This window comes from Haliaeetus leucocephalus, unplaced genomic scaffold (assembly GCF_000737465.1).
Source record: "Haliaeetus leucocephalus isolate CR32 unplaced genomic scaffold, Haliaeetus_leucocephalus-4.0 Scaffold194, whole genome shotgun sequence".
Classification (NCBI taxonomy): Eukaryota; Metazoa; Chordata; class Aves; order Accipitriformes; family Accipitridae; genus Haliaeetus; species Haliaeetus leucocephalus.
In genome coordinates, this window is record NW_010972630.1 from 760,047 (window position 1) to 787,421 (window position 27,375).

Consider the following 27,375-nt stretch of genomic DNA (forward strand, 5'->3'; position numbering starts at 1 on the left):
ACGGCCACGCCGCGGAGCCTCAGCTGTGCCCGCCGCCGCCCAGGCCAGGCCAGGCCAGGCGCAGCGCGACGCGGCGCGGCGGAGAGATCCGCTGCAGCTGCCGCGGCGCTGGGAAGGGAGCGGCGCGGCGCCGAGCAGCGCAGTGGCGGCGGCGGCGGAAGCGGCGCTGGTTGAGCGAGGGAGCGAGCGGGCGAGGAGGAGGCAGCGGAGGGAAGGGGGAGGCTGTTGGTGTTTGGCGCCGGTGGAGGGAGTCATTCCTGCAGCTGCACTTCCGGTCGGCATTTTGTTCTGAGAGGGAGCGAGAGAGACACACACAGGATCCCTTCCCCTCCTTCTCGTCCTCCTCTTCCCCCTACCCCCCCGCTCGGTACCGACTCACCGTGCCCAGGCTGCCCCCCTCCCCCGCCCTCCTGCACTCGCACACACAGAGGGAGCGGCGGCGGCCCCTTGGCAGCGCTGCCCCCCCGGCCACCCCCCTGCTCCCCCGCGGCTCGGAGTGTGTCTCGGAACCGGTTCGGCGCGGCGCGGCGCGGCCCGGCCCGGCCTGGCCCCTGTTGATGTTGTGAAGCAGGCTCAGGGGGAAGGGATTTGTCTCGGCCGCTCACCCCCCGGCTCTACATGTTCGCTGCACTGAGGAGGAGACGGAAGAGGAGCCAGCCCCCCTCCCGGCCCGGATTATTGTTGTTATATTATCTCCCCTCCTCCTCCTGCTCCGCGGCGGCGGCGGCGGCCCAGCGACGGCGGCTCCTCTGAGGAGGGAGGGGGGCGGATTTCTCTCCCCCTCTCTCGGATTCTCGTTGGATTCAGACGCCGATTTGCTCAGGTAATCCCCCCTCCTTGTCTCCCCTTCCCCTCCCTGCCCTCTCCAGCAGCGGGCCGGGCCTCCCAGCCCAGGCCGCCCAGCACTGCCGGGAGCAGAGGGGATTAGCTGTTATCCGGGGTAGAGGGGAATAAGTGGCAACCGGAGGTGTTTATTTCGCAGCCCCCCTTCCTGCTCGCTCGGGTTTGGCGGAGGAGATTGGTTCCTCCCGGGCTGCCGGGAGGCCCAGGCCCGGTGGAGAGCGCAGGCCCGCCGGCCAGCGCCTTTACTCCAGCTCGGGGATTAGAAAGGCGAAGCGGCTTCTCAGTGACAGGCCTCAACCCGGAGAGGAGCAGGAGGAGGAGGAAACAATACAATTAGCCGCAAATGTGCACAGATCCTTTGCCATATTTACAACTTCAGCTAGGGCAAGGAAGGAAGGTCCCAGCGCAGACAGCCCTCTGAGGTGGGGAAGGAGTAAGTGGAGGAATAGGGGAAGAGAGACAATGTAAATACCCAGGAACAAAAATATCACCTCTCTTCGCTATTACATTCTTCTAACCAACTGCGTTCTGAACATTCAAAAGTTCGAATGCATATGGATTTATAATGTGCAGAGGTTTAATCTCTGAATAATACAGCGATTGATTAGTGTGTTAATCACTTAGTATATTTATAGCATAAAACTAGTGCTTGTGGGATGATTGACACAACACGGACACCTGCAGACCCAGGAAATACAGATAGGCAATCATGTTGTATCAGATACTCCACACAATCTTAGTGTCTATGTGGCGCATATGTTACAGGAATATGTACTAAATTCAGAAGAAATACTATTTTATGCTTCTAACAAACAAAACTGGAGAGGGATCCTGTGTAAAGTCTTGCGTTTATGACATTTAAGGGACCAAGGTGAAGATGAGATCTTAACCAAAGTACTTGAGAATCAAATGTAAATTTGATTAAGTGAAAAGTGAGGAATGCTCAAAAAGTGCTATCCTTTCTTGTCAGGCCATATCACTTTGAGATCCTGAGGTGGTTATTGGCTGTTTGTGTCCATGATGTTTGAATATGTAATTAGGTGTCATTTTAACAGGTCAAATGTGTTTTGTAAATGACTGTTGATTAAGTGTCAGGTCTTTATAAATAAATGGTAGCTAATTTACAGTAAAGTAAATCTTGGATTTATGTGTGGTAGAGTTGAGAGTGTTACTGAAAATTGAGGTAGATTTAAAACAGACACCCTGAGAACTAGTAAAAATACTCATATAGAAATTACATAATTGAAGGAAATTTTCAGATACAAAGTTTCATCTTTCATACAGAAAGGAAATCTGTAAATGACAAACAACTATCAACATTACATAACTTGTCTATTTTTCAGCAGGTTTTTAGTTGTTCAGGCAGATCTATTGTAATAAATTATTACAAGTGTTTAATGTATCTAATAGAGTAACTTTCTGGTGTATTGTGTTGAGGGTCTTGTAATAAAACTGTGCTGTCGTGCCTCCAAGTGCCCTGATACATGTTTAAAAGGGTGAAGTTAATATAGCTGTCACGTAGAAGGCGTGTTTTTAATGCTGTAAATCCGTGTAGTAGTCAGTAGCGTGTCCGTGATTTGTATTGGTCAGGGAGCAGTTTGAATTTTAAAAAGCCTGAAGATCCTGCTGAGCCCCAATCCCGGCCTCCCTCCCTCCCACTAATCTCCCATTCCTGTCTTTGTGCTGCCTGGTCCTGTTAGACACTGTTTGCAACAGGGCCTCAGGCCTACGTGCGTGGAGAGGAACCATTTACACTTTCAAAAAGCAGCTTCGTATTTTTAAACTTTGTGAATTGCAGAGGGAACCACTAGTTGTCTCTAACTGTCCCTATCTCAGTGTGTAGCAGCAGAATTGATGTTTTCTTTTGGTCTGTAGCGTGCGTAGAGGCCGAGCGTAACTCAGCTTTTACAGGAAAGAAAGGACTGTGCAGAAGTAGTTGTAGTACTTGGGTAGTTTTCATCATCAGGAAGCGACACTAGCTCTAGGGTTTCTTTGGTCGTCTGTTTTGAACAGCTCTCGTTTTTACAAAAATGGGTTTGTTATGCTAACAGTAGTGAACTTCTCTGACTTTTCATTTAAGGAGGTTTGCTTTAAATATACCAGATATGAGCAGGAAATGAGCTACTGTAGTTATGTAGTTCCTGTCAAGTTTATCTTGCCAGGGTTGTGTTTACGGTGCCTCTTTTTTTTTTTTTAAAAATCAGAAAGCATGCACTGTTCTGGTATGAAATATAGACGTATTTGTAGAGGGAAATTTAAGATGCTGTCTATCTGTGATTTGTAATGAATCTTTTGGTTTTGTTCTTCTAAGCCATATGTGATTAATCCTGAATTAGTTGCCTTATCACAGTTTATGTAGTTATAAATTTATTTATTTCAGAAAAATATATTTAGCATACAGAAATATTTAATGTGGAAATGTTAATAAGATGACATTTCTGTTTTAGATAGTATTTCTTAGAACATTTAAGAGTGTATGTGTGTGAAGCAGGACTGTGTGACTTTCATACTACTTTTTCCCTAATTTTAGAATTTTGTACTGGTCCACTGTTTATCACAACAGCTAGCAGCTTAAGGAGGGTGTAGTTATTTTATTCATATTATAGAAATACGAAATTAATTCTTCTCCAGATGTTAGTTGTAACAATTATTTTAACTGAAAGAGGAAAATACTTTCTTCTTTTTATCTTTTATTTTATACTTTTGACTACCTTGTACATTTTGAATTTTTTTCCTGTGTACAGGTTTTATTTCTTTTTTTTCCTCTCAACTTCTTAAATATTTTACTTGAAGTTATTCCAACAAAAAATCTTTCCCTGAAGCCTTCTGCCATCTTTTAAAGCTGCTTTTATACCTTTTAAAAATAAAGACAAAGGAACATACCGGTAAAATAATTTACTTTTTGCATTTGAAATGTTTAAATTTTGATTTAGGAGAAACAGAACAGGATCAGAGAAGCAAAATTATATAACTAAAACCCTTTGCAGATCCCTGTTCTACATAAGAGTACAGGTACCCCTGTGCAAACTTATTGCACATTTGAAACTCCATGTACATTAATGTTCCTATGAGTCTGCTTGCAGAATCAAGGTAATAGATAGTAATTTCCTTAGGTTAGAACTGGGGAGGGGGTGGGGGTTGTAGTGTTTGTATGATGGTTAAGGTAATGCAGCCTTAATCCTGAATGTTTCATGTATATATTCCTCTACAATAAAAATAAACTATATTTTGAAGGGTACTAGATGAAAAATAGTCAAAGTGTGAATTGATTTGAGCCAGGGATTGCTATAGCAAGTTTACTGTTGCAAATTTCTGTGTGTTCAGCTGCAAGTGTGATACTTTTACATGTATATTATATTACAATGTGTTAAAGTAATGATATTGAGTTTATATTAACATTCATAAATACTGTACAAGAAATGTAAAGTTAGTGGATAATTGCTGTAACTAGAGAGAAAAAGTATACTTCTATTCTGAATATCTAGACCTAGGAAGTCTTCAAATTCAGAAATTTATGTTTTCTATAAATTATTCTAGAGGAGTATATAATAGTCATGAATGTGTGGACACTTTGACAACAATTCTGGGCATACTTAATTGGAAAAATACAAGTAGTGATAGCTTTAGAATTTGGTGTCTGATGGTATGAGGTGGCCAATCCAGCATTAGGGTAGCTATTTAGTGTCACAAAATACATCACTAGAAATATTTAACATTTGTAAAAAAATAGCCATTTTGATATGATACAGCTTAATTTCAGTCTTGCTTTTTGTACGCCTTTATTAGAAGTAGTACAGGTTAATTAGCTTCTGATTTTGAATCAGCAGCAGTAACAAATACTCAGCTGCACAGAGATACCTACAAGGAAATGCTTGAAGTTGGTGTAGGCAATAATACCTGTGTATTATTGCTAATAAACCTGTACAATAATGATCCTTTTTAATAAATCAAAAAAGGAAGTAATTTTGAAATTACTGTTGTTAAAGGCTTGTATTCTAAAACCCCTTAATATAATTCATCTATATTTGTGTTTTTATTTTCTTAGTGTTAGAAGCATACTTAGTAGCTGATCCTGACCCCCAAAGTACATGTGAGAGGAATGCTTTATATTGACATCTGCTGCACCCCAGGAGTGAGGAAATTGTGTTTCAGGAGATTGTGCAGGACCTACGATTTGTCTCTCACTTCCTGTCCCTACTGTTCATTATGGAAAATCTCACTAGCAAAAGGGAGGAGAGAAAGGATTTTGGCCCAGCTGTATGTAGAAACTAAAAGGCATTCCAGTCAAATTGAACATGGTTGTTGAACTTGTACTTGGAAGGTGACTACTGGGTTTACACAAATAACTTTAAAAAAAACCCCATAAACATTGAAGACCATTTTTCATGTTAAAGTCAGAAAAAATTCTAGAAAAGTTCAGTTTTTGTGGCCTTTTGTATTTGTATCAGTTGGTTTTAAGTGGTTTTCCAGTCAGAGATCTCAAACTTCTTTATATGGATAGATATTTTAATTTTTCAGATTATTGCTGTGGTTTGATTTGAAGCACTTTGTTTTTTTATAGCAGTGTGTATGTGTAGACATGCAATGCATTTTAGAGAACAGTGTCAAAAAACGCTAGGCTGCAAAGTAAGGGTCTTGGATAAGGAAACAGCAGACTAAGATTACAGCAACAGACATAATCCAGCCCCTTTCTCCATACGCTGGGCCTTTAAGGGGGAACACAATAATGTAGTTACCCTCACAGCCCCAATTTGATGCCTCATACAGTGCATGGGAAATGCGAGTTGACTGGTATGCTGTTATAACTTATATATTTGTTTTTCTTCATCATTCAGTGTGCAGCCTGCTGCCTTATTACCTGCTATATGTATCCAAATCTTTCATGAATGCTGAAGTGTTTTCATTTGTTAATTTGTAGTAGTCATCTCAAAATAAATATCTGTGCTTCACAAATGTTAGGAGAACTTTTTTTTGCTCATCTCTAAAATGTTATTTCCATTTTACAGATGAAAGACTGAAACTGAGTCAAAATAGTGAGTTTTAAAAGTGCTTATAAATCCTTTGTAATTTGACATGCATTATTCTTCAGATTTTTTGTTACTTTACAGCACTTACTAAGTTCATAACATTGTTTTCTTTGACTTTGTAGTTGTGAGTGCACTGCATTTCAACATATCAGGCTTATTGTTTCTCATGCTGGATCTGTAAGAAGTGCAGAATGGGTTTTCACTGATGGCCTTAAACATCTATTAAGTCTGAACTGTCTTGATCATGCCACAGCTGGAAAAGAATAGATTTCTTGTCCTGTAAAATTAAAAAGAATCACCCTCCATAATGTGAAGACACCAAAATCTCTCAAAGTTTATCTGGAAGAACAGAGACAACAACTAGATAATAACCCAAATCCCACAAGTAATTAAATGGCTTGCCTGCAATATTGGAGACAGATTAAAAATGTTACTCTGTTAACTTCCAGCAGGAACTAGCAACCATGGAGAATATCCTAAGCATTGGTTATTGGCTGTTAGGGATAAAACTCTGCCTCTCTAACTGGTAATTGTTGCAGTTGATGTAAACTGGTTGAATGGAAACTTCTGCAGCCTAGTGGTCAGACCATTTCATTGAGATGTTCGTCTGTTGTCCATGGCTCTTAGGAGAGGAAGACTGTTCTGGCGTGTAGTTAAGTGCATTCCTAGCCAGAACATTGCTTTGGGGATGTAGGAAGTCCATGTCCAAATGCCTAATCTGTATTGGGCAGAGAAGTTCTTGAGCTTTTTTCTCCCCATATGGCTTTTTATGTCATATGCTCTAGGCATGGCCCAGAGGCTGTGAGTATATTTATGAAACAGGTAGAATAAGTAGTGCTCAGTCTTTTCTTTTTTCTTTTTTTATTTCTATCTTTACTTGTGGTGGAAGTTTTCTGTGAAAATAAGGGTTGGGTTTTTTTAAGTTGGGTTTTCTTTCTGTTTGTTTGTTTGTTTGTTTTTAAGGAAGAGTTGATATTTATAAATGGCATCTTCCAGGAAAAGAGCTCTTGGGTGGGAGACTGTTCTTCATCCATTGGATTCATTAACTATATTTTATTCAAATTCTTTAGTAAAAAAGTGTAACACCCCACAAAAGGTACCTCCTTTTACTCTGTAACTCTGATCTGTTTCGTGACGTATATGTCATGTGCCATATATGAGGCAGAGATCCTCGAATAACAAAAACTGGTATATGATAATTTAATGAATGACTATCATAATGCACAAGGGACTAAACCGTAGATGTAAGCAGCCATAATTCTGACATTTCTTAATAGTTTATAGTATGGTTTTATAGTAGTAACCTTTTTCCTCCTTTTTTTTTAATATAACGTAATTTATCAAGCTCCTTGAATGTAAACATGTGTCTGTGATAGTGCAACCCCTGTCTCTCACATTTGAGCTAACAATCTCTCCTCTATGTTGACCAGGTATTCAGAAAGCATGAGGTTACAAATACTTTGTCTCTGAAATTTTGTTTTCAAGTCTTAGGTTTTAATAGAGACTGTCCCCCTTTTCTGCACGTTATTTTCCATTCAGATATGTTGCTTTCTCTTTTTCTTCAGATAGGCTTGCTGGATATTAAGGATGGGGGGAAAACTCAGAGGACCCTAATCAGCTGCTATGTACAGCAGCTACCTTAGCGCCTGTAGAAAAAATAATCTGGAACCTGCTTTTTGTAGTCATAACAGCTGGGAAGATTTCAATAAGACTCTTAATAAGACTGTGGGGAGGACTCATGGGGAGTGTTTTGTGGAGATCTAAAATCAGTTTACCTTCAATTTTTATTTGTTTTTTTTGGTTTTTTTCTGAAGGGAAAATTAAAAACTCTGTCAGATGATTTGTTTGTTAAATTTCTAATTCAAACTAAGGAGATATGATTGCTTTTTACTACGTGGATGCTAGGTTTTCCTTTTTTTGTTTTCTTTTTTTTTTCTTTTTTTCTTTTTTAAATAATGGGAAATGCATTTTCTTCTGCTAGCATGCTCAGTGGTGATTGGTTCTTCCTGGCAGTTTCCTTAAAAACTCATGTTGAGGCATAACCTGTAACATAGAAAAACTTAAGAGTACCCTATTAAAACTTGGCAGTTACAAGGAATTGAAACATTGCTTAACAGAGTTACTAGTCAACTTTAAGAAGGCATGTTACTCCCTGCTTGTTTTGTATAGGTAGGACTGGTAGTGACTCCTTGCAGTTTCCTGACACTTAACTATTTAAAGGCACTGATTTTACTTCTGACTTTGCTAAACTTCAGTCATTTGGGCCAAAATCTTCCATGCTGGGTGACTGCCCTTTATTGACTGATTCTTTTAATAAAGCTTAAAGCCAAAATAGTTCATGACTCTTAAGGGTCATGCTGAAGGCAAAAAATGCTTAAAAATTATTTCTGACCTTTTCTACAAGTAATTGGAGCACTCCCATTCTTTGGGAAAGGAATTTAAAATTTGAGAGTGAGGTGACTTTTTGCATTAGGGATGTGCGTTTTGTTGCCATTCGAAAACCTGTCCGAAAATTGGGCAAGTGTCTGAAAAATTAGCAGACTTACCTGATTGTAGGCATTAATGCTGAAAAATCTTGTGTGCACAACAGGACTTTGCTAATAAGTACAGTTCTAAGCAGTGAGATGTGGTACAGACTCATAGTTTTCTGGTGTCTGTTCCTTGCTTATCCACAGTGCTGATTCATTTGAATGTGGAAAAGACAAAAACTGAGGTTGCAGGTGGCTGGAAGGGTGAACACATGGAGGAGAAGAGTGGTAGACTGGAACCAGACTTACACAGGATGGGGAGGGAATAGGAGTTTGAAGCACAGGAATTGGGAGGAGAGTAGCAGTTTGGAGTTCCTAAGAAAGTAATGACTGAACCGTGAGGACTGGTAAAGGAGCTGGTGGGGCAGTACAAGTGTCCTTAGTAAAGGTACAGGAAGAGCTGTGAAGCAGCCTTAGCAAGAAGCGCAGACAGAAGGGTACTTTGGAATTGGGTGTACAGTCAAGGGAAGCAGCTTGGAGATGGGAATGGGTGGGAAGTATGTACTGAGAGAGGCCAGAGAGGGGAAGAAGAACAAATTGCCTGAGAAGCCGGAAGTGCAAAACAAGGATTGGCTGGGCAAAGAAGCATTATTTCACACATAGGAATTCATAGTTTGAATTGTTTTTTTTTTTTTTTTTTTTTTTTTACTTTTTTAACTGAGGAAATCACATACTGAAAGAAAAAAAAAGCTCAGAAATGTGGAGTACTTCTTGTAAGAGCAAATGATAGGGAATTCCATAGTTCAGATTACCTGTGTAGTCTGCATTTGGCATCTTTGTGAATGCATTTTGGTAGTCTTTAAGTCTCTCATCACTTTTTTCTCACAACAGGATGCCTGTTTCACCGACTGTGTGGAGTGAATGGAGTTGGGGTTTTTTAGTGTTTTTTTGTCTTGTTTTTTTTTGTTTGTTTGTTTAAAAAACCCAACAGGTTGTATTAATGTCTCCAAGGCTTGGCCTTGGATATTGTAGATTCTGCTTGGGGAAGGGGATAAACTCTTGAGATTACTTAATCATAAAAGACAGGACTGGAAGCATTTTGATTTCTCGTTGGTGCTCAATGTGTAGTCCTTTGCCTAAATCACTTCACATCGTTAAGCCCTGCTCCAGAGATGGAATTCTTGATTTCTTTAAGGGCTTTTCTGTGACATGTGTTGTAGTATTGGAATGATTCACAAATACTTATTTTTTAAATGTTTTTGAGGAGAGTATGTAATCACGCAAGTTGGGAACTGAGATGCAAAAGTTGATCTTTATAACTTTGGAAGTCTTAAGTGGAGCAACTGTAGGACCTGACATTTAAATTAACTTGGATTTCTTTGCATCATAATGTGTGTCATAGTACTACAACAGATTTTGTTAATTTTGGTTACAAATATGACTAATCAGTGCTTCTTCAAATTAGGCTTCAGAGCATGCAGGAAAAAAGGAACACAGAAGTATTTACTGTTAGTAATAGAAATAGAATGAGATTCCCAAGAGTGGCATTTTTCTGTTTCCTGCTATCTGCTCTGCAGCCTCTTTGCTGTCATACTTCTCTTTCATTTTGCTTGAAGTTGGAGAGTCATTTACACAACAGACCTTACAGCCTTATGAATAGCATCTGATTCATTTCCAGAGCAGATCCCTCCTGTAAGTCTGTAGTAGGTTGACCATGGCTGGATGCCAGGTGCCCACCAAAGACTCTCTATCACTTCCCTCCTCAGCTGGACAGAGGAGAGAAAATATAATGAAAGGCTCGTGGGTCAAGATAAGGACAGGGAGATCATTCAGCAATTACTGTCACAGCAAAACAGACTCAACTTGGGGAAAATTAACTTAATTTATTGCCAATCAAATCAGAGTAGGCTAATAAGAAATAAAACCAAATCTTAAAACACCTTCCCCCACCCCGCCCTTCTTCCTGGACACAGCTTCACTCCCAAATTCTCTACCTACCCCCTACCCCCCGCCCCCCAGCAGCACAGGGGGATGAGGAATGGGGGTTACAGTCAGTTCGTCACACATTGTCTCTGCCACTCCTTTCTCCTCAGAGACAGGGCTCTTCACACTCTTTCCCTGCTCCAGCATGGGGTCCCTCCCATGAGGTCACAGCCTCCTTCAGGCACCCCAGAGTGGGGTCCTCCACAGGCTGCAGGTGGAGATCTGCTCCACCATGGACCTCCATGGGCTGCAGGGAGACAGCCTGCCTCACCATGATCTTCCCCATGGGCTGCAGGGGAATCTCTGCTCCGGCACCTGGAGCACTTCCTCCCCCTCCTTCTTCACTGACCTTGGTGTCTGCAGGGTTGTTTCTCTTACATGTTCTTCTCTCACTCGCCTCTCTGGCTGAAGTTTCTGTGCTGCAGCAACTATTTTTCCCTTCTTAAATCTGATATCACAGAGGCGATACCACCATCGCTGATGGGCTCAGCCTTGGCCAGCGGCGGGTCTGTCTTGGAGCTGGCTGGCATTGGCTCCATGGCACATAGGGGAAGCTTCCAGCAGCTTCTCATAGAAGCCACCCCTGTAACTTTCCAGCTACCAAAAACTTGCCACACAAGCCCAATACAAAGCTGAATAAAGACTGCGCCTGGCGGTGGGAGGGGAATGTAACACAATTATATAATCCAAGGACTGTGTCAGAATTCTTGAGTGCTAGGGGCATTTATTAACTTTTGATTGACTTTGCAGATGTTATCTTTCACCCTGGGGTGTGGGATTTCCTGGTAGAAGTCTAGAAAGCTTTGAGTTGATACACAGAAAAAGTAATCTTTGAGTATTGTTTGTTGTCAGCTTTTCTGTGTTGAGTGTTCTGTTTTAGAGGGTTTTTTTAAAGTCAGATCTGCAACATTTCTAATGATACAAATTTTAACATAAGGAAATGCATTTAGTATAATATCTTTTTAAGCATTGCCTTGTAAACCAGCTGTCACAGTACAGTAAGTAAAATTTTTAATCTTGATTTCTACATCATAAAAAGGAATTGGAGTGAGATCAAAAAGGGACTTCATTGCTGTGATACTGCTGTTGAACAGGGCAGCCCCTGAGTGTCAATCAAAAGTTTGAGATGTGTGAGCATGCAAAATGGAACTCACAGCTCCTGTGGTGCTAAGGGATCCATATTGGTTAGTCAATAGAAAACATTGGAGAGGTTTTTACCTCCTGAAAGAAAGTTTAAATCAATTTATTTGATAATCATATTCTCTCTTGCAGGCTTTTTCCTCGTTCTAATTGATTTTCTTTGCACTGTGACGTAGTACTTCTTCAAGAAGAGAAAGGAATGCTCGCTACCCCATAAAATCTTACAGCCAGTTGAAGACTCTAATGGATAGTGACAAATGCGTGTTTGAACCCCCTGCTACTGAGGAGGATTTTAGAATCTGTGTGTCTGATATCCTAAGCAAATGCTCTTCCTTTGTCCTGCCGAGATTTTGAGTGAAGGGTTGGAGGCTGCTGCTAGTATATGGTGTGCCAAGTAATCAGTTTTGTGCGTTAGGGGTATTCAAAGCATGTGTATGACTGGACTTTCCTACTTTGAAGATCTTGCCCAGGCTTAGGTGTAAAACAGGTGTTGAGCTGCTTAGTTCTGCAAAAATAGTGGTAGATCTGACATACACCAAAGGAAAGCTGTAGGTGAACTTTCCTAGTGATAATTTAGGTGACTAATGGCTTAGAGAGTTGTAGGAACACACTGTGCACTCTAGGGTCACTGTTATAAAAGATTATTTAGAGTTATGGCTCTGTATATTTACTCACTGGAGTAATTCCCTCTGCTTCTATCTGGTGTGATGTAAAGTTTAGTTATGTTTTTTACAGGAATAGATCACTTGTTTTTACCATGGAAAATATCATTAAAATATTTGAGGAATTCCAATAAAAATGGTATGGTTTAAAAACTGTTTTGTCTGTAATTCTCTAAATATCATTACATGAACAAGCCATCATAATACTGGAAGGTAAACATTCTCAGTTTTCACATCACACTGTAATCTTACCCTGCAACCTGGAGAAAGACTAATGAACACTAATTTAAGTAAGCACCATGTTAAATGATTATATTGAATTAATAGACTTCAGAATAGGAATTTTTTCTTTTTCTGTAAATGTTTGTGTTTACTCCTGACAAATCCTTTTTCTAGGCTCAAAGTAGACATACAATGTCATGGGATTGAGCAAATACTTAATCACATCTTGATAAATAATTAGCCAATGAAGTCTTATAAAAAGCTCTGTAGATGGACTTCTGAGATTCAACATAACTTTTTACATCCTGATAATCTGAAGTTATTGCATGCTCAGCTACAGTGAATGTTCAGTTGTGTATATGTAGCCTGTGGCAATTGCATGCAACTTGATTTAGTTTAACCTTGTTTCATTGCTGGCTAAGGAAGGTTAAATTAGTTTGCATTTTTCCTAGGCTGAGTGTATATGCACAATTATTGAAAGTCAGCTGATGCACAGTAACTTGAGAGTCTGGGCTAATCAGCTTGCCCAAATGTGGCTGACGCTCGACGTAACCCTATGGGAATTTTGGGAGCGAACAGTATTTGCTTGAAACAAAACTGTTGAAGGTCTTCTATCTGTGCCTAATTACTGATAGAGGTGTAAATTTGAACAAGTGTTTTGGGAAGGACAGTAAAAATGGGTGAAATATCTCATTGTAAAGTACGCTAATTTTGAAATCCTGTTAGAAGATACCATAAAGCTTGTGATAGATATAAGCAGATAACTATTTTAAACAAGAACAGAAAAACCTCATCAGTTTTCTGATGAAGCTTACATGCTTATGCTATTTTGTAATGAAAAGCAAACAAGAATTAGCAGATAGACATTCTTTAGTTTTAAAGGTGACCCTATAGAAATAGCATCAGTTACCAAAGATTAAGCAATTAAATTTGCTGTACAGAACTTAGAGGTTTTATTAGTAAAATGACATTCATGTTGGTAGAATTCAGTTTAGTTTCATGTGCATGATTATGATGAATAAACATTCTGTAAATCCAGTTACATACAGGTTCATTAATGGGGTTGTGTGTCAGATAATGATTTAAAATTATACTTCTGTGAATGGAATGTTTTCAGTGTGTTTACAGGGGTATAATTTCTTGAAATTGATAGATATCAACATACTTGCTTCCTGAAATAAGTTAGAATTTCAGCTGAACTTTAAATAGCTTAGTCCCTAAACGTTAGGGTATTCACATACAGTAAAATATTTATTCACTGAACTCAGTGATTATAGTAGTAAATAGTCTTGATGCACACAAGACTACTTAAGAAGCATTTTTGTTTTTCTTTAAATAATACATAATAATTTTGTAGATTAGATTTATCTCATTAAGACCAACAGTAGCTTTAATGATTCTGTCATAGTTATTTAGTATTGTTCTGTGGTTAATTTGGGTTTTGTCATAATTATAGTTAATCATTTTGTGAATCTTTGTAAGTTAAAGATGTTTGTATTTTGGGGGCTTGGGCTGGGGGTGGGTTGTGACCTGGAGTGCTAATTGCTAAGATGTTGTGATTTCTTTGCAATAACTTTCTGAACTCTGGACATAATTTAATAAATTCAACACTTGTGTAGCTTACTAACATACCCATCAGTGGTATGTTAATGTAGATGTTATTTAGCTTCAGATAACTTGGAAGATTTTTTTTATAATCACCTGTGTAAAAGGCTTATATATATGATTGCGTAATAACTCAGATACTTGTCAACTGAAAAGCAGACAGTCATGTTTGAAAATTTGCCTTAAAATTTTCAGAAATAAGAAATACATACTTGACAGCCAGTGTCTTAGAAGATCTATGAGAGGATGTTTGCTCTGAGTAAACAGTAGGAATAATTAGCAGTGGGGGGAGCTCAAGTTCCTTGTAGTATGAACCTGGAAAACAGAAATGTAAATGAATATTGGGATTATGTGATATAGCAGTTTATTACTATACAGAATACTACTGTCACTATAAATTTGTGTCTCAGACATAAATATTATCATGTGTGCCAAAGCATGCAGACAGTAATGTCAAACATGTGGCCTGGAAAGGCCACTTGTGGTTCTGCAAGCTCTAATTTATGGTCTCCCATGGCAACTGTTAAAGAGAAAAAACTATTATGAATTGAGATGTGTCCCTGGATCATGTCCTGTGAGTTTAACGTGAAGTTATTTTTTTGCGGGTGTGAACAGCCTGTTGCCACAGGAACAGATCTTTTCCGTGTTGCTGCTACTTAGCTGCTCTCCTCTCAGTTGTATGTTTTATCATGTATGTATGGTGGTAAGTTAGCTATTACACTACTGGAAAACTGGAAAGAAACTCCATAGTTTGGTGGCCTGGATGAATAGCTAGCAAAGGACAGTGTCTCTACCTGTATAGGTGCCTTGGCATCTGATGTAAAAAGGAAAGACTGAGAACTAGCTACTCCTTATTGCTACTTTAGTGCATATGTCGGTCTTGATGCAATTTTAAGGTAGTTGAGGCTTGATCCATTTCAGCTGCTTCTGGTTTGTGTTCAAATGGTGTGTGTGAATGAAGCTACGGGGTATCATACTTCATTTTTAATGCTTCTGTATTGCCAGAATATTCCCATAAAGATGTGTAGCCTCTGGGTTTCCTTTGTGCTAAAGTAATTTCCAGTTTGGGAAAAAAGCAAATTGATTCTATTCCTTCTACAATAGCAAAGCTGCAGAGAACTGAGAATCTTCTCCAAAATGAGCCTGTGACTTGTGAAATAATATTAATGTTCCACACTAGAAAGATTGAGCTACCTCTCTAAAAGGTGGGTGTTATCACCTGCATCTCAGGGAAGACTGGAAAGACCAGCTTTGGTTTTCTCTTAAAGGTGCTGCCCCGCAAATCTATATTTATAGCAGTGCTGTGGTTTACATCTTACTTTGTACATACTCATTTTCATTCATCAGTGAATTGTGGTAGGCAAACAGTTATAACTGTATTTTCCTCATAACAGGGTGACCTGAAATACATAGCACACTTATTTTAGGATTTTTTAAAGGTTTAGTTTTTAACTAAGTAAGATGTAGTGATGATAATCTAATTTCGTTGGGGTTTTTAATGTTTTTTTCAACATACGTAAAACTCTTTATGACACTTCAGATATAACTTACCCGCATCCCCTTGCTAGAAAAAACAAATACTTAATTGCAAATTATTGCAGTTCAACAACTTACAAAAATAAAGCGCTCACCATGCAATTGTGTAAATTCTATTTAAAAATTAAGCATGACTGAGTATTTAGTCTTCAGTTTATTTATTTGATTTATCTGCGTGGTCAGTTGTGGTTGTTCATGTATCTGTAGGATACGAGCCACAGTTCACCTTTGCCTTAGCAGCAGCCAGGACAATAGTGCTGTCTGAATTCTGTAGTAGAAAGCTTTGTATTAAAGCCTCAGAGAAATTGAGGGCTGTAATTAGGCCTCTCTTCCACAGTAGTGAGTTTTAGATCCTTAAGAAAAGAAGATGGTTGTCATTTGGAGTGAAGTGCCTGGAGAATAAAGTACATAGAAGATAAGCAGAACACCTGTGGGTTGGATATAGGCAGGGATGGAAGAATTCAGTGTGGATTGTCGTGGCATGATCCTGTGAGGAGTAATCTAACCTTCATGGAAGCAGTTCTTGGGCCTTCTCCATATGCCCATAACATAGTTGACTTGGCAGTTCAGTCAGTAACTTGGAACTGTGTCCCTGGCCTAAGGCGTGCTTCTCTTTATGTTAGCATATCAGTTTAGAATTTAGAGATGTATTTGCAGGATGCACGTGGATTTTTATTTAACCAATAAAATGGTATCTGCAACTCATAGAAATAAAGTTCACCAATGGGAAAATGCAATTTTTGCTGTTCCAGTCATTAATTGATGACCACCTTTCTCATATTGGAAGGTGTGACTTATATAAATAATGAAAAAAATATTTGTCATGTATTAATGGAATACAGAAGAAGTAGCAATGCATTTATCCTCTCTGAGATTTTACCAGTTACTTCTTTGAAGAAATAATGTTAGGAGCACTTTTTTTCCTCTTACTATGTAGGTTTTTTTGCCATTTTTTTTTGTTTGTCAGCCTCATTATCCCCTTACTTTTCTGAGTGAGAGCTTGTATTTGTGATATAGTTAGAATATACTTTCTGGAAAGGCCACGTGAATAGTGCAGTAACTGAAGTTGGAAACAGGCTTAACTAAACTGAAACAGGCCCTCTTAGACTTAGATTTCTGCATTTCTTTGATGCTAGTTTAAATATCCTACTTTTCTAAAAAGTGTAATCTTTTTTCATTAGTAGAGGCTTGCTTATCTCTCTGCCTTCCAAGCCTGCCCCCAGTTTTGAAATTGGCTGTTTAATCGCTACTCTCGTAAACCAGTGAAGAAGCCACACAATGAAAGACTGCTCTGGGGGTGGGGGGAAATAAAGGTCTTTCTTGTCCTGTTTTGCTTTGGAGCATTAACAGAAGAAGTTGGTTGGATGGAGTATGAATGAGGCTCTCTTTCTCTCGTTTGTGTGTTATAACAGATGAGCAAACGAGAGCTTCACAAGTGTGTGATGTGAACAAGATGGAAAGGCTTTAGTCCCTTTCTCACCGTGCAAAATATGAACAGACTTTTTTTGGCATGGGTGAATTGGGTAGGTTTGTGGGAGAAAACTTGATTTCTTAGTGTTTTCTGAGGGCCAATGTTTGTTAATTTGCAATAATGTCATCATTTCTTTTGCTGTATTGCAGTGTTGGATTAAAAGTATTTATAAATGATTTAGGAATACTGACTTTCAAAGTATGTTACTAAAATAGATCCTGAGAAATGTTTTGGCTGATTGGAAGATGTTAACAGCTTACAAATTTCAGTATAATGGAACAGATAACTGTGTGGATCTTCCCCCCTCCCCCCCAATATACTCAGTTCCTTGGCTTTTGGGGAAATATGGATTAGCATATATGAATATGTTGTCTGGTTTGCTTATTTGTATTTAGTTTCAGCAGTAATGTGAACTAGTATGAACTTTATCTCTCTATGGTATGTTGTACAATTTTGGATGACACTCCATTCCAAAGCAAAAACAATATATGGCCTCTTTGATCAAATTTTTGGAACAGTTACATCAGTAAAAATACTTAGATTGACATTTGAAAACAACATAGTGGTATTTGTGGGGAAAAAAATCAAATTGAAGTGTACTTGACCCGCAATTAGAATGAAACTGAAGTGTTTTATTTTAGAAATACTGTAATGGTATAAAGCTGAAACACCTTAGTTCTGTTATTTTAAAATAAAGTGTATTTAAATGGAAGCATTTTCTAAGCTATGTCCACTTTGACAAATGACAGTTTTCAGTGAAACACTTTAATTTAAAAAGTCTCATTCAGTTTAATGGACAGCTCTCTGGGAGAGAGAATCTGCATAAATCCTTTCTCTCTAGCCATTAATGTTGAGGGAAGCGAGATTTTCACCAGTGTGTCTCCCCTGTACTTTATTTATAGGGGTCTTATATGCTTAAATGTAATCTGAATAATGTTCTTAAATTTCTGGCTATCAAATGATTTCGCTTTTTCTACATATGTAAGATACTAGCTGTAAGATCTCTTCCAGATCTTGCATGTGCTTCTTGCTTTTCCTGTTATTTTCTAGATCCTATCACAGTCCACTTCAGAGAACCTTAGACAGCTTTGATCTCACGGATTATTTTAAATTTAGGTAAAAAGGCAGGTTTACTAAGAGGTTATAGGAGATGGCTAGCACTTTTGGAAGAGGTTCAGTTGTCTTGGCACTAATGTGTATTTTTTTGATATTCCTTTAGCAAACAAAAATTCTCTGTTTACCAGATGTGAATTTAGAAACTGGAAGACACGGAGGGTTAAGGTGTCTATAGTTCAGTTTATCATCTCTCATCCATAACCTTACCTACTGTGCTTTTTTTGGCAGGTTCATATGACAGGACAGTGGTCACCTGGTTGTATAGCTTCCCATCTTCAAGACTGCTACATCTACATTTCCTTAATCTTAAAAAAATACTGTATGTGTAGTGATTATATCAAGGCCAGCTAGGGAAATAATGGTAATCAATGAAGTATAACTTTATAGCTGAATTTTCTAATTTCTTGTACTGTAAAATTGGCAGTTTAGTTATACAAATTTGACAGTATAGTATTTGGGCAGCATAAAGATGGTTCATGTAAGATTTTGTGGATAATGTGAAATTAAGTTAGTATCTCCTTTCAGAGTATGGGAGCTTATTAAGAGTGACCATGCTTAGTCAGTGCACACTGTATCCTAAATTATTGAATAGTTACTTTGTTTAGTCAGTTTGTTTACCAGAACGGTAATACTTTCTCCACAATAAGTAGAGCTGGAGTTTTGAAAGTGACTAAAATTAAACTAGTTTATTAAACTAGTTTATTCAGAACTGTTGAGTTGTAGTGAGAAGTAGTTGATAAACAGGGCCATGATATTTTGACTCTTTAGAACTGGAGAAGTAAGGAAAAATACTTTTATTCAAAATTGATGAATAAAACCTCTCTATCAAGTTTTATTTACTTTTTGTGGTAAGAACCCTGCTTAACACTGCAGTTCAATTTACATCTGTGAAAAGGACAGTCTCTAAAAAGCAGATTAAAAATCTGTGATAGTGCTGTTGCATGTAGTCGTTACATTTTGACTGAGTCGTCCATTCTGGATTATATATTTCCCCCTTCCCTTGTATTGTGTTTGAGGTGGAAAATGTAGGGGTTTGTGTTTGTTTGTTTTAAATCATGTTACCAAGTAGATTGTCATATGCAAGAGTTAAACAGAGAAAAACTCTAATGGAATCTGAAATCCTCTAATAATTTTTCCAGTTTTACAGTGTTTTTTTTCTCTTAAACCTCATTTTGATATTGGTCATCCAGCCACACCTGTAACTACAGCTTTAATTTGTCTAAACTAAAGTAGTTAATTTAGGTACTGTTACAGGCCAGAAATTTTTATGATGGACTTCATAGCATTAATTCTGCTTAGGTTATCTGTCTGAGTGTGTCTATATATGATACAAAGAGAACTGACAAATGTATAATTTGAAAAACAGTTTGAGTACCAGGCAGAAAAAAAACTCAACTGGCAGGCAGTCAAGCTGTGACTCTTAACAAAAAATGTCCTTTCTGATTCCTAAAAAATAGCCTTTCAGAATATTTGATGATTTCAGTATGATATCAGTTGCCTTTCAGTCTGCTTTCTTAAACTGTGGAGGATGTGTCTCAGTGTGTTGGAAATAACTTTTTTTTTCCTCATAAGGATTTGTCTATCCAACGTATTAAACCACTGAGATGGATAGTACGAGACCAGACCTTAATATTAACAGTAATCATGTTACTCTTCTCTGCACTTCAGGTTACCTCTGTAGTACAATTTTTTAGCTTTTCAAGTTCCTAGCTTGAAGAGCAAGTGGGTAAAACACAGTAAGATGATGTAGAAGGTGGTATTATAAAAGGAAAAAACCCAAAGCTTTGCAACTTTTTAAGTTTCCAGCACTTTATCAACAGAGAGCATTTCTGCACCCTTCGTCTAGTCAGGTATCACACACAGCTTACACAGTTTGTGCCTTATGACTCTTGAAGTTGCATGACTGATATTAAATTGTTAAGAAATGCCTTTTTCCACCTACTGCTTGAGAGATCGTGATCACATTGTGGCAGAAATCCTGACAATTAGATAGCAATTTTTTTTAAGTTAACCACTAGAACTGCAATATACTGTTTTTGGGAAATGACATAAAAACTGATTTTTTTAAAAGAATGTGTTCCTACAATCTGTTGGTTAAGCTTTGCCTTAACTATATATTTCGCATTTAACTTTGGATTTGCCATTTGCTTAGTAGGTCTCACTGAATTCCTGTGTCTTAAACAAATTATGCCTTGATCTCCAAAACAGTTGGTGGTACTTGGTTGAGGCAGTCTGAAGGAATCTGTCAGTTCCTACAGCCAAAGACTGACTTAAAATGCTTCCTTAAAATTTCTCAAAAGCACCAGGGGCTGAAACATGCAAGCTGAAACTCATAAAAGTGAGGGAAATCTTTCTTAGTTGACCTAGGCAATAAAATTGCTTTTTAGAGGGATTAAAACCACAAACAAGTGTGATAAGTTCAAGAATTAATTGGGAAAAAAAATAATGAAAAGCTTTTTGGATAAGAAGCGTGTTTTCCTTTGTGTTGGGCATTACCTAATGTGGGATCTATTTGTAATAGAACTCTTTTGCTAGTGGAGCTGTATCTGATTGTGAATGGTTTGAAAACTGACATGGCCTATGATTCTTACTGTTCAGGAAGGAAAAAACAGTAGAGAAAAATACTGCACCTGAAAATGCCATAGTATTAAAAATTCGAAGTACGTTCAGTAACAGCAAAATATTGGAAGCAATTCTTAAAGCAATGGTTTCCCAAGTCAGTTTTTTTGCTTCTCCAATTTCTCCTATCCTTGTTTTTTAAATACTTTTCAAGTTCACTCCTGCAAAGATCTCCATGTGACCAAGGAATTGCAGAAACCATTCTCTTGCACAGGTATTGCAAAACTTCCAGTGACCTAAGTGAATTTCTACAGGTCAGTTAATACCTCAGCAGCTTCCAACCCATACAGAAGACTGAACTATGCTTCCCCCCATCATACGAGAGTGATGAAATACCAGTGATACACTGGTGGTCACCTTTTTTAAATGACCTCTCTTTTCCCTGTGGTGTGTCATCTTAACAGTACAACAGAAATACCATGAATGCCTACATTAGCACAAAGTATAGTAACTGCATCAAACTGAGGCCAACTATTTTCTTTAGCTTCCTCTCCACTCTATTCAGTGGACGGCCTGACCTCCAACTCCAAATATTTTTCATATTTTTGATATTACAACTTCAGATTGCACACGTTGAGTTCAAATCATCCCTTTGTAATCAGAAGTTATGGACTTTCAAAGTGTTTGTTCTCAGTAAATTTGATCATACATTTAATTTTGTGATGTTAATTTCCAAAAAGATGGAAGGGAGTGAGAGGTACAAGGATGATGTTGTACAAGCCTTATTCCTTGTTCAGAGAATTGAAGCATAAGACTTTTTTGCTAAAGGCTGGAGATAACTGCCTGCAGTTTACTGGACAAGTGCCTCTCACTATCCACTACATCTTGTATTGATCATGCATCTTTGCCTACCGCCTTCTAAATTCAGACAACTTTTTGCTCCTTGACAGGCCAATGAACAAGTCTGCAGGACCCATAAAGATTTCTGAGAAATATTGCTACTCAAGCCCAGTCTTTACTTGCCTCTTCATGAAAGTGCTACTTATTTTCCAGTATTTACTAGTGCTTTTATTTGTGAATCATAAATCATCTTGGGTCATTAAGCTTTTTGAAGGGGATTACCTGGTAGTGTCGGAGGCATTGCCAAAATATTCCTGAAGTTTCATCCAGAAGCTGTTACTGCTTTGAAGGTGTGTGTGCATAATTTGGAGGTCAGGCTGTCCACTGAATAGAATTCAAGTTAGAGAAGAGCTTGCCCTTAATATCTGAAATAGGATCCTGTATAAAATGAGCCATTTTTAGGGAGGATTAAATTTGAAGTTTGCCATATATTCATGAGTGCTGTCTACACAATGTTATGTAATGGGTTAACTATTTACATATATTCAGATGTTTCAGACCTTGGCTGTGAGTTGTTTTCAGTCAAGTCTACTCAGTACACCAAAACTGCCTTCCAATGAACTGCAACATTTGTTGGCAAGTGAAACATCAGGTGGAATTAAGAGTCAGTTTGGTTCTCTGGAGACCACCACGGGTAATTCTTGTACAGTATAAAGATAGAAATTGCGATAATTTTGCTGACTTCCCAGTCTGCAGTAGTAGTAACTTGGTTAAGTCTTAGGTGTTTTTCTATAGTACCAGTGAAAATGGCTGGAGCTTGCCGGTGGTGTTATGCTGCTGTGCTGCAAAACAGTGTAAGGTAAAGTTTTGTGTATTCTGCAGAACAGTATGACAGAAATTCTTCAGTGACCTTAGTCTGTTTGAATAGTGGATGTTACGGTGATTGTGTGTCGTTATTTTGATGTGGATATAGTATATGGTGTTATTTTAAATCTAGCTTATTTTACATTGTTCTCACACATGATTTTGACATACTGATGCTTACCATTATATAATTACCCTGTCAGAGGTACAGGTAATGCTAGGATTGTATTAGAATAGCTGAAGGCTTTTGTCAAGTGTGTGGGACCAAGCAGGGTGTTGGACAGTGGACTGAACACTGGGATATGAGTCTTTGAAGTGACCAATTTCCCCATATAGATCAACTCTTGATAAGATGGTAGCAACATGTGAAACAAAAAAATGACCTGCTTTAGATCACCAGATAGTCTCTGTAGTACTTGGAGATGAGAGGCCTTTCATTAGAGAGTCATTTTCATCATTGATGATCAAGTTCCCATGACCTTTCTCTGTTTTGGTTTTTGTTTGGTTTGGTTTTTGGTTTTTTTTTTTTTCTTCTTTGTGGCTTCTTGCCCATACATATCTGGGGTCAGGTACACATCTCAGGTTTAAATTATAACCATATAATATTTAAGAATTTGGAAATATTGGTAGACTGGACAGAAGAATTCAGCACATCTGTGCTCTCAAAGATTACATCACTTTCTCACCACTGTGTCTACTAATACTTATATTGATACACTACTGTGTTGGTCTCCTCTCCTGAGAGAGCAAAAGGAGCAGGTTTAATCCTAGTTTTTCTTGGCATTTCTGTAGTAATAGTATCTCTTGATCTTCATGTGAAGCAGCAGGGACAGCATGGAAGGAGACCAGGCTAATGAATAGAACTGAGAGAAAAGGAAAGCAGTAAGACACAGAATAATTGAATTTGAGGAAAGACTTTTGCAAAATAGTATTTTTGAAGAGTTGCTGGTAGTAACAGTAGTAGGAAAGGAGGCATATTTGGTTTTGCTTTAGTGATTGAAAATACACAGAAGGAGGCAAAGGGAGATAAAGAAATGATTAGTGCCTTTCCCCTGTTTCTCAATCCAGCTCTTAATTGCATTAGAAATTTAAAATATAGATTTCTTCTTGAGTACACCCTTTCAGGATAAGATTAGGTCATCTCATTCTTACTCTCCTATTTGTGTACTATATTGTCCTTTTCTCATTGAAATGAATAATGAATCAGAGACAGTGCTGTGAGAGCAGTAGCTTTCAGTGGCACTAAGCCACTGAAACAGTTTGGCTGTTACATGGAACTTTATCCTGTGCTTTATGTCAGCACCTTTAGTGCTACTACTTTCACCCAGCATCTCTGATTCTCAGGTTGTCCTGCATTTATTGTTTTGTGTATTTATTTCTATTTACTATTCCTGTTTCCTGATGTGTTAATTCAGAGAAAGTCATGGGACTAACTTCTGTCAACTGATCATGCTACTTCTTGCTCCAGTTTTTCTGTTTATGTACATATTATAGTAAGTGGTATAAATTCATTTATATTGTGAATGGTCTAAATTAAAAATATGTCAACAACAGTAGGGTGATTCAGACTCTTACTTCTATCTCTTTAATCCAGACTTACAATATGAAACACATATTTTGATAAAATTACCATGCTAGTGCAAAAGTAAATGAGATGGAAAGCTTCCTGATGTATAAAGCATATGTTTTGTAGGGCTAAACTTCCATTGTCAAAGTATGATAGCATAATGTTTTTGTATATTGACAGAGGCATATTTGCACTTTTAGTATATATCAGTTGCAAAGCTGCAGGAAGTCACATGCAGTTACCATAGCTCAGCTGATCCACAGTAGTCTGAAGAAGGGCCCTAAACCAGAATATTGACAATATATGGTTATAGGAAATATTGATGACCACAGTTCTTGTGCTGAACTAAATTAAAACTCATTCAGCAATTCATCAGGAAAAATAAAATCCGTTCCTGAAATAAGCAGTTTTCAAAAGTGGTTAAAGAGTAGCTCATTACCTCAGCTGTCTGACTGCCTTTTAAACCAAAAGTTGCAGTACTCTTTCAATCTCAGGAAACATGGGATAATTTGTGGGTACATTAAGTAAGTAAACAGTTATGTTTACAAGTTTATATAAAGAGGGTATACAAGTTGTACCTTGCGTATGACAGTCAGCTTTTCAAGGAGAATATTGTTCAAAAGAGATTTCAGGGTGAAGAACGCAAAGGACTTCTGGTGAATCTAAGAATTGTGCTTTGTATACAGAAGACAGAAAAAAGCATTTGACTTAGTTTGAGAGGGGCAAATGGTGGAGGGAGCTGGCCTTACTGACAGCATGAAGGAAGTGGAATGAAGTGTGATGTGAGGCAAGGTGTGTAAGTGATATGTAACATCAAGTAGGAAAAGCTATGCAAAGTCTTGCAGCTGTAACATTGTGGAGTAGAGCTGGAAGCTGGTTGAAGCTACAAGACAGAAAGGTGGACTCAGAATGCCCTGAAGACACTTGTAATAGCGAATTGTGCTGTGGGCCATGAAGACAACCTCAGTCTGAAACCAGAATGTAAATGCCACGATCAGTTAAAAAAAAAAAGATGCTGACAAACTGGACCGTATGTGACAGAGTGCCACTGAGGTTAGGGGGCTGCAGCATGAACTATAGAAGGAGAATCTGAGGTAGCTGGGTTTGTTTACCCTGGTGAAGAGAAAACTAAGAGGGTTTGAAATGCTGTCTTTAAGCAGCTAATGAGCATTTATATAGAACACAAGACAAGCTCCTCAGAGGTGCGCAACAAAAGAAGCAACAGCTGCTGTTGCAATAAGGGAAATACTGATTGGATTTAAGGCGGGGGGGGAGGAAATTCACAGTGAATCTCCATCCTTGGAAGTATACAGAATTTGACTGGGAAGGGCCTTGGTAGCCTGATGTAACTTTGAAGTTGCTCCTACTTTGAGCAGAGGGCTGGTCCAAAGGTCCCTTTAAGCCTAAATAGATCAATGATTTTGTGGCAACTTCTATTTAGAATCATTATCTATACTTCTAGTAAGAGGGGTTATTGAGGGAAAGCATTGTTAAAATACTGGACTGGTTAAATCTTACTTGGATGACATATTTAATATAATCCAAGCATGAATGTAAAGAAAGTTTCATTTAAGCACAATACTTGGAAGTTATTCTCCTGTCTAAGATGAGTTACATGGTGCCTGTCATGGATTTGATGAAATTAAATCTTTCAGTTAGATTAAGATGTTTATCTAAAAGGTAGCTTTTAAAATGTATTTTCAAATTTCTGTATCTAATTTACTGTGTTTGCCTATCTAGTTTTTGAAATTCTATGTTTAAATGATGAAAGAGTGAGAATAGTTGTACTGAAGTGTCTTGTGTAGAGGTGTTTCCTACAGGGTGTTATTCAAAGCAATCATAATTACAAGGTCAGTTTCTTGCTAAAATTTTTATTCTTTGTCTGCTGTTCCTATGGATGGATGGATGTTTTTCGTAGATAGAGGCTGTTGTATAGCTCTAACTCAGTGTTCTTTCACAGTAGTGGTATTTAAAGAACATAATTTGATCTTTTCTAAAGAACATGTTTTATTCTTTTAGCTACTGAAAAGGTATATGCTGGTACAGGATCTCATTTTGTAGGTAAGTGCAAGAAGGAACGCACTTTTATCGTAAAGCAGTGTTAAACGTTAAAAGATTGTTAATAGTAAGTACAAGTTCTGAGGATGGATCTACAAGGTGTTTAAAGTAGCGGATTTGTTAAGAAGCCATGAATAAAAAAATTAAGTTAATTGTATCACTTGTGGATTTAAAGTTGCTAGCTATTGTCAGTACAAGGAAGGATGGGAATACCTGTAAAGAAAAATTTGATGACCTTGAGAGCTGCAGAAATAGAAGTAGGATGAAATTTCAGTGCCAAATGTTGATACATTTAGAGATTCATTACTAGAATTTCTGCTGTAAGCAGGCAGCTTTTCAGCTGGGGAAGCGTAAGATCCATGTATATTAATATTATTACAAAATATATAGTCAGTCATCAGTAAAATGAGACTATTAAAAAGCACATGCAGTTTTTGCATCTATCGGGAGAGGTATGTCTGTGTAGAGATATTAAAGTGTCAGAGTATATGCATTGAGATTGCATTGGTGCATGGTTCCTTTGTGCTCAGGAAAAAAATAATCAGATGGTATCAAATGTAGAGGTAAGTGAGAAGATTGGGAAAATTTATTTTATGTGAAAACTTACTTTGTAACAGGAGAGTCTCAGCATAACTTACACTGCAGCAGTCTGAACTAATTTGTTTACATGGCTTCTGGGCTACAGCTGGCTCAGGTCTGACTAGCTCAGAATGTTTACTGAGTGGTACTTTAAATATTTCACCTATTCATGCAACAGTTCCCAAGCTTTTCTTCTCTCTTGTTCCATTTCTGAGCTTGTGACCATGCTTTTTTTTGGAAGTGATGCTCTTGCTGTTAAATTTATCAAATGTGTAAACTGCTTGTGTTCCTTAGCTCCTTCTTCAGGGGGTTGCTGAGGGATGGTGCAAATGAGCTCTCTAAATGTTCTGGAAGGGTTCATGTCTGGAAAGGAGAGGAGCTACAGGCAACTATGATGCAAGAAAAAGGGAATATAAGCTGACTCTGAATAATTCCAGTCTGGAAGTTGATACAAAGCTCTAAAATGCAAAAGAATGAGATACTGGAATTACCTTCCAGTAAGAATGATGAAGGCAAAATGTTTAACTAGTTAAGAAAGAAAAGTTGATGAAATTACTAAATGCTTGAAATACATTATGTGATAGAAATGATAAGGGTCTGGACTTCATGATCAGGGGCATCCTTATTTCTTAAGCAAGCAGTGTGATAAATTGTTTAATAATTTCTGATATGTTTAAGGTGAAAAGATAAAATCTCTAAATAACAAAAGTTACAAGAACCCAAAAATTACATTATGGGACTACTATATTTAGCCATATTCAATGTCATGGAATTACTGTTACACCTTCAGCTCCTGGTAGTTTTTGACTGTGCCTCTCTTTGAAAAGGAACTTTA

General features: G+C 38.1%; 1 protein-coding gene across 4 annotated transcripts in view; it reads left to right on the forward strand.

Annotated features, from left to right (window-relative positions):
* Positions 1–327: 327 nt before the first annotated feature.
* NIPBL (Nipped-B homolog (Drosophila)) overlaps positions 328–27,375 on the forward strand; it is a 170,086-nt gene continuing 143,038 nt past the window's right edge. For all 4 annotated transcript variants that reach the window (XM_010565659.1, XM_010565663.1, XM_010565661.1 and 1 more), the window contains exon 1: positions 328–823. The gene's annotated coding sequence lies outside the window, so the exon portion shown is untranslated. The remainder of the gene's footprint in view (positions 824–27,375) is intronic.